This window comes from Lagopus leucura, unplaced genomic scaffold (genome assembly GCF_019238085.1).
Source record: "Lagopus leucura isolate 7727_CA_CO unplaced genomic scaffold, USGS_WTPT01 Super-Scaffold_806, whole genome shotgun sequence".
Lineage (NCBI taxonomy): Eukaryota > Metazoa > Chordata > Aves > Galliformes > Phasianidae > Lagopus > Lagopus leucura.
In genome coordinates this window covers 2,400,902-2,414,702 of record NW_024962260.1, presented here as the reverse complement: position 1 = coordinate 2,414,702, position 13,801 = coordinate 2,400,902, and the positions used below count along the sequence as shown (strand labels likewise).

The window sequence follows — 13,801 nt, the reverse complement described above, 5'->3', positions numbered from 1 at the left end:
CACACACCATCCCACACTGCTGTAACCACTTAGAGCATAAAACACTTCCATAAAGAGCAGCCCGTTGTTACAAATCACACACACTGCTGCATTTCCTAGGTAATAAACACCAGGGAGCGAGAGGCAAGGCTCTCCACCAGACGATAAGGGAAAAGCCATTGTTCCTGGGGCTGGGAGGGCCCGGAGCCCACCACGCGCCAGCTTGCTTTTCTTGGAGCGTCCTCGTTCAGAGAATTCCACCCGGACTGGACTTCTCTGCATTTCCTTTCCCATTATCGCCGATTGCCAAAATATTTGCGCAGTGATGGAATCTGCCTGCCAGAATGAGAGCAGGAGGAGGGAGCTTGGCTTCGGCCTGACCCCGAGTCAGGAGAGGTTCTGGGTCTCCGTCGTGAACTACTGCCGTGGAGCTGGCAGCAGCCCAAGGCTGCCTAACAAGAGCAGCCCAGCGGGTGCCTCCCTCCCACCAGCCCCCAGCATGGGCTACAGGGATCCGATGGAAGCTGCAAGAATGTTTCCACTTTGCCAGAGCACGCTAGGAAAACTTTTTGGAGAATGTATATGAATTTTTTTTGCTAAGCGCCTCCAGATCGATGCCCACGAGTAGGAAAAAACTAAACCAAAGAGCTGTGCAGAAGGGCACAGAGGAGACCGGTGAGATAAACAGGAAAGAATTGGAAATTTCCAGGGCATTGTTTGAACCTCAAGACAGAACATTCTGATCTACTTTTTACTGTTTTGATGTTACATCTCATGTTTTAAAACACTCTGTGCCTTTTTTTTTTTAAACAGAGAAGCTGCAAAGACGTCAAAAGAATCTGAATGCATTGACTGCTATTTATTTGGCTGCCCTGCAGTATTCCTGATCTGCAGTGTTGCTACTGGGATAGAAGACATTCAAAGCAAGGCACCCATCCTGAGGCTCTGAGCTGCCCAAGGACACCATGGGGCAGAGCTCTGCTGCAAACGTGTCCTGGACGCTCACGATGCTTCTGGCAACAGCCACGGCCTAAATATTTGTTGAGGAGGAGCGAGTGTCTTTGTCTCTCAGGACAGAGAGACTTTTCTTCTGCATCTGCTCAGACAGTTATACATCTTTGTTGCTGCCAGTTGGAAGCTGCAGCATGCAGACCAGGCCCTCCCAAAGCAGAATGAATTGGAATTTGGGCAGAGGAGAGCATTGCTGAGCCCAGGCCCTCGCTGCCAGCTGCCAGCCCATGCTCTCAGCGGGCGCGCGGGGGCGGGCGCCCCCCCCCGCGCGCGCGCCCCCCCCCCCCCCCCCCCCCCCCAGCACCCCATAGCCATCCCCATAGCCATGCCACTATGCGCTGCTGGGGAGCTGCATCCTCCTGAGTGCAGTGCCCACTGCCCCTCCCAGGGAACCAAGTGCCGACACTCATGGCACCTGAACCATAGCAGGAGAAATGGTTTTAAACTAAGAAGATTTAGATTGAATACAGGGAAGACTTTTTTTTTTTTTTTAAAACACTGAGGGCAGTGAGGCACTGCACAGGGTGCCCAGAGAGCTGGTGCTGCCCCATCCCTGCACACAGCCATAGTCAGGGGATGGGGCCATGAGCACTGTTGGGGCTGTAGGTGTCCCTGTGCACTGCAGGCAGTGGGAACAGACAGCTTTTGGGGGTCTCTTCCAACTCCAACCATTCTGTGATTCTAAACTGAGCACTTCTCATACCTCCAGCACCCTGAGAGCATTATACAAGCTTCAGTCCCAGTTCACATCTTCAGTCAGTGGGTATTTCACTGCAACACTTGAGGGAAGATCAGATTTTTTTCACCTATTTAGTCTTAGGAAGTATTGTCATGCCCTCACGACCATGCATTAATGGATTACTACCACTCTTAGGAAAAAGGTGAGAGGGTGCCCTATGCCCTCTAATACAGTCTCTGCAAACAGCACTCCATGCCCTCAGGATCGAGAATAGGATGCTACTAAGCTGGCTTTCCCCAGTTTTCACATACTAGGGGGAAGAAAAAAAAAAAAAAAAAGCAGGCTTCTCAAAGACAGGCAGCCCCAAGAAGACATCCCACCACCAACCAGCCAACCCCCACCTCATATGATGTGCTGTCAGTGTGCGAGCTCCTCGTGCAGCAGGGCAGGATGTGACAAGTATTTGTGCATTCTGAGCTCCGGCCGGTTTTGCTTTTTATTGTCTAGCCCTTCAAGCAGATATCTGAGCTGTCAAAACATAAGGTCTCCTGATGATAAAAATACTCCACAAAAGAGCTCCGGTGTGAGATGCCCAGGGAGACTTCAGCACACTGAGGGTCAGCGCTGTCCCCAGTCCCTCCCCAGAGCTGCACCAAACAATTAGTCTCAAGTGAAAATCAACCACAGAAGTTCATTTTTTCCCCCCCCCTTCCACTTCCACAGATCACCTTCTGCTCCGAACATGGAAACCATATGGCAGACAGGTCCTATCCCCTGCCAAGAAATTCCTGCTTGATGAGATCCCTGTAGCTATCACTGAGGCTACACGGGCTTCCAACAAGGGAGTTCAGCTCTGCCGCAGACAAACTCTCCAGGCAACCCGGGGAGGAAGAGCAGGAGCCGAGGTGCCAGAAGTTGTGCTATAGCTGTTGCCTGTTGAGAGTAATTGCCCTCAGAGGGAGCACTGTCACACTTATATCTTCATCCCCAGCCCTCCAGTGGATGGGGGCTGTGGATTCACCATGCTCTGCTGCCACAGCAGTGAGACGCCTCTGGGCGGGGTGGGACCCAACTGAAGGCATCCCATCCTTCATCTGAGGATGGATGGAAGGCACAGAAGTCACTCCCCTGCACTGAAAAAGGCAGATGTTCTACTGATGTATACAGCCCAGGCTTTGGAAATACTGAGAACTTCACCCTCCTGACAACTCGTGAATCAGTCACACACAAACAGGTTTATAGAGAAACAGTTCCCCAAATTCAGTCACGTACAGAGGAGCTCTGTTGAACACTGAACAAATCCACCCAGTGACCTAAGCCAGGAAAGGACAACTGCAAGAAGCAGAGAAGTGGATCCCAAATCCCCCAAAGTTTTGGGCATTTGGGGCGGAGCCCCACACAGCTAGACTTTATGGAGACCTTCAGTCCTCCTGGGATACAGGCACCACTTCCCACACTATGTTTTCTCCTAGAACCAGTGCTGATGTGGGAAGTAGTAAGGTGAATGGAGTAATCAGTGTCTTCAGTGCCTGCCTGGTGAAATGGACAGAGGCTATCAGGGGATCAATGCTGCCACATGGGACGCTGCCTCTTACCTACACCCACATCTTGTTCCATTAGCCAGCAAGAAAATGATATGCAAATACAAGTGTTGGCAAGAAGGAAGCACCAACAAAGGAAGAAGCAGCCTTGCCACAGACACATCCCAGTGCAAGCCATGCCTTGCTACTGCCAGCTTGGGCTGATGGGAGCAGGGCTCAAACCCAGGAGCAGACCACATCCCTCACATTCCCTATCCCTGCATCACTAGGCTGGGATGGTGTCTGGGACAATGTCACCTGCCTATGGGGACACCAGCAGCCCCGGGCACAGAGCCCTCCCCAGCTCTCACTGAAGGGGCCATCAGGTCGGGTTCACCAGAGAGCTAGAAAGAAGGAAAAAAAAAAAACAAAAAAAAAAAAAAAATCAATGAAAGCACTGCAGTCAAAACAGTTTCTGGCAGAGCTCACACCATCCTGAAGTGAATATTACTCGGGACTAAATTGTTTTCCTTATCTAGCAGTTTGTCCTGAGGAGCTGGACTTAGCCTCCCAGCGAACCCAATAAGTCTTTCGGTTTGACTGGAAACTCCACATTTTTCCTTTTTAGAAAAATGTCACAGACATTCCTCCATTTCATTACTCTTCACTGCTTCTCCTTTCCCTCCTATTAAAGCACTAGCAAGGGGAGGCTTCAGTAAGAGCCAGCTCGGAGCTGGACACCAGCCCAGACTGTCTGGACATGGCTCAACACTGGAAAGACCTATTGTTTTGCTTGGCAGGCTACTGGTATTTTTCCTTATGCCCAGAAAGGCTGCGCCAATTTACAGCCGGTGACCTAGGGAGGGGGAGGAAGAGCCAGACCCAGAGTCCACCCTTTTCCCCTCCAGTAATCTCCATCAGCGGGAGGCACTTGCACTCCCTCCCCCAGAGGACAGGGTGCATCATATGGAAAATGAACTCCTGCATGCAGAGCAGCAGCCCACTCCCTCCCCACCTAGCCCCCCCAGGTACCGCTGTGCCTCTCTGGCCTGCATCTATCACCCAGCCCAGATCTGACCCTCGCTGAGACACGGGCCACAGGTCAGCCCCAACCTCCCTAACTCCTCCCATCCTCACGGGGATCCCAGCCCCACAGGAGCTCTGGGGGATGCTGAGCACATCCTGCTCCCACCCCGGACCAAATCCCATCAGCACGGCCAAGCTGATGCTATCTCAGTACTTCCAGAGCCAGGGCAAGCAGGAAGCACAGGGCTGTGGGAAAACTAAACAAGGAAGCTGGCCAAGGTTTCTCACACCAGCAAGCAGGTTTGCTCCCTTCTCATTTAAAGCACTGGGCACAAGATCAGGTCAGGCCTTGCCTTATCACAGGTTCTTTCTTCCAGGCCCTGATACGATCAGTAGCATTCACCATCCTACTGCTCCCAGCATCCCAAGGCACAGCCCCTCTGCTTGCCACACAGTCAAATCTCATCCCTACCCCTCACACCATGTGGTTCTCACCCAGGTGGCTTAGCGCATTCAACTCCATGGGGGCTTTTCACGAAGTTTCCATGACAGGAGGAGAACAAGAGCTTTTCCATTTGAATCAACATCATGAATCTCCTTGCTGCCCATCAGCTGCAGGAATGTAGAGCAAGTGATCTGCACACCATCTCCAGCATCAGCTGGAGCCATAACATCCTGCAGTGAGACACTGCCCTGGTGCAGACAGCAGCTCTAACCAAGCTCCCCTTCTGCAAGCAGAGCCACGTGGTGCAGCAGGCAGGGAAGGAGCTGATATCTCAGGTACATGTCTGCCACTATCCCAACCCATCACAGAATCATAGAATGGCCAGGGTTGGAAGGGACCTCAACCATCTCCAAACCCCCTGCCACATGCAGAGCAACCAACCTCCCCATTTAATAGTAGACCAGCCTGCCCAGGGCCCCAGCCTCCTTCAGAGCATCAGAGCAAGGAGGGACTCAAGCCCTTCATCAGCATGCTGAGGGCTCTCCTCATCTTCTAAATCATTGCGCGCCTTCCTTAAAACCAGAGTAGCTTTAATCCCTGAGCCTCAGGGATTGTTCCTGGAGAGCACTTCCCACTGCACCAAGGGAAATGTGGCAGCGCTTTGAAACCTTCCAAATACATAGCAGAATGGTGACAATAAATACTGATTACTGCTCAAGTTCTGTGCTCCATCCACATTTCCCCAAGCCGCATACAGAAAAGTCTCAGAGGGAGACTCCCATGACCAGAGATATGGGATGGAAATGAAAGGAAGGTGAGTGAAAACAGGGCTAATCAGAGAGGAAATGGCCCTTGTAACCCAGCCAAGTCAAACTCCGATTATCTCATGGATTTAAAGTGCTGCTGAAGCAGGAAAGCTTTAAGAGCACATGCGGTAATTGTCCTGCAAATAGGAAGGCGCTGGGCTTTCCTCCTCTGCTTTGGAGAGGACACAGCAGGATGCAATACATGGCTGTCAGCAGGGGTCATGGCACCCTGCACAAAGCCCACAGCCACCTCTGCTAATCGAGAGTCCCCTGAAGGATGTGTCACCACCACAAGCCCAGCAGCTGCTCTAGAACACCCCGGGAAGGGATGTCACTCCAGCATCCAACACTTTGCTTCTGTAATCTTTCAAGAGGTGATCACTCTGTTTCTAGACTAACCACCACCTCGCAGCAGCAGAACAGCAATGCTGCTCCTAGCATTCCCAGCTGTATTTGTTTTGGTACCCCAAGGCATCACCATGACCATAGGGACTGTCCACCCTCTACTTCAGAGGAGATCCATGCTTCAGTGAGAGCCTGCTGGGTGCAAGACAAGCAAGTTCTGACTGCTCCTCTAATCACAGAGCTCCTTTCCCGACTCCTGTTCAAAGCATTTTCCAAGGGAGCTGGATGCACTGGCAGCTATCTGCAACAAGGAACATCAGTGCTGCTGGAGGCAGAGAGCTCCACAAGATGGAAAGCATCAAACACCTCTCATCCTGCTGTGAACTTCCTTACAGTGACTCAGTTCTGCCTACAGGATACGGACAGCTCAGGAGATGCTGCAGAAATGGGATAAATGAGAAAACAGCATAGAAGCCAACAATATCAGGAATGAGAAGAGCCCAGGCTCAGAGAACAAGCTGGGTTCAGTTAACTTCATGGCCCATCTCTCTCCTGCAGCTGGTTGCACAAACACCAAGGGCTGCATTGGAGACACAGCTGTCCCCAGCCAGAAAGCTTCATTGGGAACACAACAGCAGGAGCACAACTTCCCTGCTCACATCCTGTCAGAGCTTTGCACACCTCCAACACAGGAGAGCATCTTCCCATGGGAAGGCCCAGGTGTGTCAGTGCTCCAGCAGGTCCGCTGCAGCTTGCAGAAAAGTGACTCACACAAAGAAGTGCTGTAAGTATAATCTTAAGTACACACACGAAAACAAATTGTGATTTTCTTCTACATAGAAGATCAAATAATATTGCGGTTACAGCTAATTACACACCCCACAAGTACATCAAAGGGAGTGGTGTTGAACCACCCTTTTTCTTTGACTTAGAGCTGGCATCAGGATTTCAAGCTTGATGCTGTCACATGTTGCATTATCACCTCACCATTATTTAAAGATATTGGGCTCCAGGTGTGATTTCAACTAGGCAAGAAGCAATGCCAATGCTGAGTGCTGCCACCAATACAGCACTAACCAGAGACCACGCAGGTGGTTGGAAGTGTGGATGCAAGGAAGTGCATTTTTTAGGTTCATAGAAATGTGTGCCAGAAGATCACAACACCTCCTCCCCAATGTGCCACAGGCTTTTGGCCTTAACAGCTTGTCCTCTATTGAGCTTCTCTGGCCGAAATACCTTACAGAGAAGCATTCATCCCAGTTTGGAGGTGTCACTTCCTATCATTGCTCCATCCCCACACCCAAGGTCACATCCCCACTCTCCCCAGGACACAGCTGGCACCCACTCAACTACAGAACCACAGGAAGCCTGGGCTGATGGATTGCAAAGAATTACAAGAGCTCTGTGCAAATGATTTGTTACCAATTAAGGCGGAAGTCAATTAAGGCAATTGGTACAGGTTAAAAAAAAAAAAAGATGGGTTAAGAAATTCCTAATTGATAGAAAAAAGAGCAGCCTTCCAGAAGCACCACATTAACCACAGGCTGAAGATGCCATGAGGTTCTGTGCATTCATTCTGCTTATGATCAGGTGAAGCACTGAACTCCCGCAGCTCCCAGCCCACATGTCTGCCTAAGAGACAAATACTGCCATCACTAAATGCTCTGCTTCAGTTTTCTTACTTTTTCATTCCCTCCCATTCAATGGACCAGCTCTGTTGGGATTCTGACATCTGTAGGTGAGTGTGCATAACAGAGCACAACCTTCTGCATCCACCCATACATGCAAACAGCACCCAGCACAACAGCCCCAAACGCATCTACATCCATCTCAGGAATTCCCTGAGCCAGAAGCAACCCAGAGAGGTGGTGGTGCCCCATCCCTGGGGACACCCAATGTCAGTGAATGGGGCTGTGAGCACTGATGGAGCTGAGAGGTGTCCCTGTGCACTGCAGACAGCAGGAACAGGTGGCTGTCAGAGATCCCTTCCGACTCAAACAGTTCTGAGATTCTATCTGTTGGCTGGAAATGCCCTCAGGCAGCAGCACTCCCCCAAGGGTTGCCTGGTAGGACCACAGTTCACAATGCACCCAGCAGCAGGGGGACTGGGCTGCATGCTTCAGGTGGGGCTAATCACTAATATGAAGGATGGCTTCCTTGGTGACATTTTTAACACTGATTTTAAGGAGCATATTGCCCAGCTGGAAATGAGAACCCATCAGACAATAGCATACATGGCAGGTCCTGGTCAGTAAGTGGAAAGAATTGGGGTTTATGGCTCAATAAATCATTGAACTGTCAATTAGATGAGTAGCTTAATTACTCTGCTAGATTTAGCATCCCACCTCTTTTGTAAGATCATATTCTTTTAATGGCAACACAGCAGTTATGCAAGAGCCTGACAAGTTATGCTTCCTTCCCTTTAATTCAGGATCTGAGCTCAAGCAGATGGGACAGTGCACCTCAAATTCACCAAATTGCTCTTAAAATACAACTTGCTTTGGCTTTCCATACATTACTCCAAATAAATAGCATTACATCAAACCTCTCTTCCATTGGACAGAGGGATCTGCTTTACAGCTGTGACTCTTACTGATAAATGAGAAGTACTGGAGACCTCAGACAGAGCCTCACATAACTTCCAAAGCCTTCAAAGTAACCCCTGCAAAAGCAAAGCCGTGGCAAAACCTGTCCCCTGCACAGCAGAGATCAGTGACATTCCAGGGTTCAGAAGGAGAGAGCTGCACTTCTGTCGAGGAACTCGCTTACAAATCACTGCAATTAACAGCCCACAGCAGGAGAGGTGCATGCTGAAGTGCACGGCTGCTCACAGTCCCTGAAAGGCAGGCAGGAGCGTTTGGCTAAGGAGGTGTTTGCTAGTTTACAAACTAATCATGTATTCACATAAATATTGCCAAAGAGCTGAGATAAACAAAGCCTTTGACATGAAATAGACCAGACATTTCCCATCCTGGTCCAAGTGCAGATTCCTGACAGGCAGCACGCAGCAGTGTGACCCAGCAGCAGCATCAGCTCCATGGTGTGAGCATCCCACAGGCCCCAGTGTGTATGGGGGGCTGCGGGGGGAGCTGGGCACAGAGCCTGGGGCAAGGAAGGCTATGAGAAGCATTCTGAAGAGATCAGCTGGCAGCCATCCTGCTCAGCTCTGAAGCCACAGAACCTCATGGGTTCCCACCTCTTGGTGTGCCTGGGCCACACTGAATGAAGAGCAATCATCACAGGTTGCTCTGAAAGTAATGCCTCCTACTTATTTCCATACAACAGGCAAAATGAGCAGAGGATCTGCTTGAGAGAGCAAATTCTCAGCTTCAAAACACTTTTTCAACATAGACAACACCATTAGCAGTGTATTTTTGCCAGCTATGAACAAAAGCCTGCATGCCATACTCGTAAAACCTACACCAGTGGAGGCGATCACTGTCATCACTGCTGAAACATCACCCAGCCCTCACTGCTCTCACACCCACTGCTGGGTCTCCATAAACACTGACCAAGCAATGAATGTCAATAGTAGCCTTATTCCCCCCCCCCCCCCCCCCAGCATGGAGGAATTCCATTCCACACCTTTGCTTTATACACACTTCCATATCAGACACCAGTCTGTCAGACTGCCCCTCTGCTGCCATCTGTCACACAGCAACAGAATGGAATAGAATACTGGTGGGAAGGTTCAGCCTGCACTGCTGTACCACCACCATTTGCCTCTAATATCATGGGGCAATATCATAAAACAAGAGGCATTACTATTGGAGCAGCCCACATAAAATATCTCACGTTCACACATATGGTAGCTGCCACTCTCAGCAAGTTCTCCAGGTGCTCATCGGAGACTTTTGATGAAGTTTTACTTTTCCTGTATTCCATCCTTGCCAATAATTGTTGACAACAGCACATACAGCTCTGACAGCCCTGCACACAACCAGCAGCAGCCCTGAGGGTCTCTGGGTTACACAGCTTTCCAAAAAAAGAAAACTTTGGCAAAAGATTTGGCAACTGCAAATGCATCTTCATCTCACCTTCATTGCTGCAACCTAGGCTGAAAAGCCCTCTTTGTAACCAAAATCAAACCCTTCCTATACACCAAACTGCCTGACCCATAACAGTGACTCCCTTTGTTTCCTCACTTCCTACCCATTGCACCTCGACAGTTATAGATCTTTCACACTCATAAAAGATAATCACCCTTCATGGGTGAAGTAGCCTCTATTTATACCACCGCAGCAGGAGGATTGATAGACTGTGCAATTAACACACGGGAGCTGCAGCAGAAGGGCTGGGCACAATCCCTACCAAAGGGAAAAGCCGGGATATGGGCAGTGCTACACCATGTGCAGAGCCTCGAGGCTCAGAGCCCCGATGGGGTCTTTGTCCCAGGTCTGGATGTGGCCCCCCTCCCCAGCTTTGGAGGAGACCCCCACCGTGCACAGCTCCGCAAGGGCGTTATTTACCTTGTTAATTTCGGAGGGAGGCATTTTAATTGCTTTAAATTACCGCTGGAAAAACCGGAGTGGTCAACAATCAATCAGGCTGATTTAGCACCCCGCGCCCACCCGCTGCGAGCCGGCAATCAGCTGCCGCCACCAGGTCCATTATTGATGAACTTTGCGGCTCTGCTCATTAGCTGCGAGCGCACAGCCCGACCCCGGCGAGATGCACACGGTGCCGCTGCTGGAGTTCTCCAAAGAAATCTTCCGAATGTGGCCAAGAAACACCTTTGTTTTAAGGGTGGTGACGCAGTAGCACAGCGTGCCCAGAGAGCTGGTGCTGCCCCATCCCTGCAGACAGCCACGCTCAGGGCATGGGGCTGTGAGCACTGCTGGAGCTGTGGGGTCCCCGTGCACTGCAGGCAGCGGGACCAGATGCCCTTCGGGGATTCCTTCAACTCAAGTGGCTGTGCACGACGTAGGGCCCCCAGACACAGCCGCGTGCTGAGAACAAAGGCAGAGAGAGAAGGGGGAGCAGCGCAGTTCTGAGCAGGGAGCTCCTGCCCGTCCCCTGCCCAGGAGCGCCTTGGTGGCAACGGGCGCTCGTGTGCCATTCATCCGTCAGCCCACTGATCCCGTCCTTGATTTTCATGAACATCTTTGATTTTTCATCATAAATTCTCCTTGTTCCTCTACAGAGACTGACAGGGATCGTAAGTACCGAACGAAATGGAGAATATTAAAGTGGCTGCTGTCCTATTGTGCCTGTCAGTTACTTCACTTTAAACGCTGTCTTTATTAATGATAACACCATAACACTTTAGGACCCTCAGCCGAGGCCTTCAAGGATTTTGACTCACTACATCTTTCCCTGGAAAGCCTTGCCTTTCCCCCAAAAACCCTTTTATAAGGACCAGGTTTGTTCGAGGTCTGAACTCAGGGTAAAGCAGCTTGGATGCAGCGAGAACCATCCCCAGCCGTGCCTTAACAAGCAGGAGCAGCTCGGATGCTCAGAGCTTGCACAACCTCTCCAGCCCACCGCTTATCTCTGCTGTGCATCTCTGCTACTGGGGCTGGGAGCAGGAAGCTGCAGAGCCCTGGGAGGCAAGTGGGAAAGTTCTGCTTACACCTCACTCACACCTCAACAACCGTTGTTTATTCAAAGCTATGCAAACTTCGTAGGCTTGGAAATAGGGCCGAAAGCCTTACGCAACCACCTAAGAGAGCCAGTGCAGCCCAGCAGCAGCTGGCAGCGGTCTCACAGCAGGTCAGGACTTGCGTCGGTCTGTCCAGAGCAAGCAGGTGCTACGAAGCTCAGGACAGAGCCAGCAGCAGGTCCGCGTGCTCAGCATCCCCACGCCTGCAGAGCAGCACTTCTGTGATACCACTCGTGTGGTTACACCACACACCTACCATGCACACCTATGCAGCGAGAGGCTCTTTTGAGGCTGGAGGAGGAAATCTCCGTGCTCACCGACACCCCCAGGTGCAGACCCTCAGGCTGCATGCTACAGCTTGGAACGGCCTCCCACCCCCCCCCGCAGGACTGCCACCTGAACAACTTCTACCAACAACAGAGAAGACCGAACCGAAACACAAATATCTTCGGACCCGTCCACCTTCTGCACACCAAGGCCTCACGCCAGCACAGATTCCGAGCACCAACGCGGCTTCCTGCACCAAGCACTGGGTGCACGCTGCCAGCGGAGCACCACCAGCCACCGGAGCGCCTCCAACTTGCGGCTGGGCAGGCAGCACACCGCACTGAGCACGCAAAAGCACCAACAACGCGAGCACGTCTACCTCAATCATCACCATTATACTCGCTTCCACAACCATTACGCTTTGATTCGTCCATTGATTTTTCAAATCAGCATCAAATCGCTTCCTACCTGCTGCTGTCTTCTCCGTTGCCGCCTCCTAGCCGCAGCCCCTCCAGCTTCTTTGGGGGTTACTGCCCCTTCCCCGGCTCCTGCCTTATAAACCCTCCCTCCCGAAAGCTCTCCTGCCCCATTTAGCACATTAGGGCTTCCTCCTCCAGTAAGAAACCATTGGTTCCAGGGCACAGCTGCTGCCAATTACCACTACTTAACTGGCACATTAAACACATAGTAAGGAATTAGGAGTTTCAGTCTGCACTCTACTTAACAATAACAAAGTCACTTGACCTTTTTTCAGCCACCACAATGGCTGTGTAAGTGACTGCTTGACAAATGCGCTTTGTAATGGTCTCTGTTCTTTCTCATGCGACTGGTGGAACAGTTAATATCTTGAGTCACAGCATTAAGACGAGTGCTCGTGATTAATTTAAGATGTCAATTAATCACCCCAAATGGACTGGTTTGTCATCACTTCCTAATGGGAAGATGTTGATATGTCCCACGGAATCTGCAGCAGGAGCTGAGGCTGCAGCCCTCGCTCGGAGCGTTTCAGAGCTGCGCGTTTGTGTGCAGCGCAGCACCAGCGGGAAATAAAGGAATGAAGGAAATCGGCACATCCTAGCGTTAAATGTTCCTTTTTATCCTCGTTTTAAAAGTAACACCAACCTGGGAAAAGCTCTCCGTGTGTTTTTCCTGAAGAGCCAGTATTGATTTTGACTTTAAGCACTGTCCGTGTGCCATCTAATAGGCTTCCAGCCCGGACTCATTGAACAGCCCAGGTCCTGTTTCCTGTTTGTTGGAATCAAAAGATCGTTAGGGTTGAAAAAGAGCTCTAAGCTAACCCAGTCCAACCATCCGCCTACCGCCAATATTGCCCACTAACCCGTGTCCCTAAATATTACACCCACCCTTTCCTTAAAGACCTCCAGGAACGGTGACCCCTCCACCCCCTGGGCAGTCTGTGCCGGTGCCTGATTGCTCTTCTGGAGAAGAAATTCACCTCAGTGCCCAACCTGAACCTTTCTTGGCACAATGTGAGGCCGTGACCTCTTGTCCTACTGCTGTTACCTAGGAGCAGAAGCCAACCCCACCTTCACAACCTCCTTTCAGGGTGTTTTATGGAGAGATGAGGTCTGCTCTGAGCCTCCTCCAGACAGAACCACCCCATTCCCTCAGCCTGTGCTCCAGAACCCTTACTGCCCCTCTGCCCATCTCTGGATATGCTCCAGGGCCTCGGTATCTTTCTGGTGGTAGCAAGCCTTAGTTAAGCAAGAGATCCTCTCTAAGTCACGGAATATCTTATCCCCATACCAGATGAATGGGTTCAGATGAGATTTTCAGAAGCCCCCAGGTCTTATGAATATCAACAAGACTTGTGCGTCTGGGTCACACACTTGGAAATCCTGCCTCAATTCTCGCTCTCACACAAGTTTTCATTAGGAGGGTCCTGCACAGCAGCTTATGCCCAAGTTCACGTGAGAAGAGCAGGTGGGAAAGCAGAGGAAAGGCACACAGTGCGTTGGTGTCAGTGCAGCAGTTACACGAAGCAAAGAAGAGCAGAGGTGTGCAGCTCCTGCAGCCGCGCTTTCTCTCATACAGTTCACACAGTGCCCTAATTTTACACCGCACTGTTCAGAGATAAAGCGTCCAGGTCCAGTCTTTCTA

The 13,801-nt window shown here is 50.9% G+C and overlaps 1 long non-coding RNA gene across 1 annotated transcript in view; it reads right to left on the bottom strand.

Annotated features, from left to right (window-relative positions):
- Positions 1–12,193, bottom strand: part of LOC122177021 — a 139,656-nt gene extending 127,463 nt beyond the window's left edge. Inside the window, exon 1 of the long non-coding RNA XR_006177903.1 lies at positions 12,149–12,193. This is a non-coding gene — a long non-coding RNA (uncharacterized LOC122177021). The remainder of the gene's footprint in view (positions 1–12,148) is intronic.
- Positions 12,194–13,801: the final 1,608 nt, after the last annotated feature.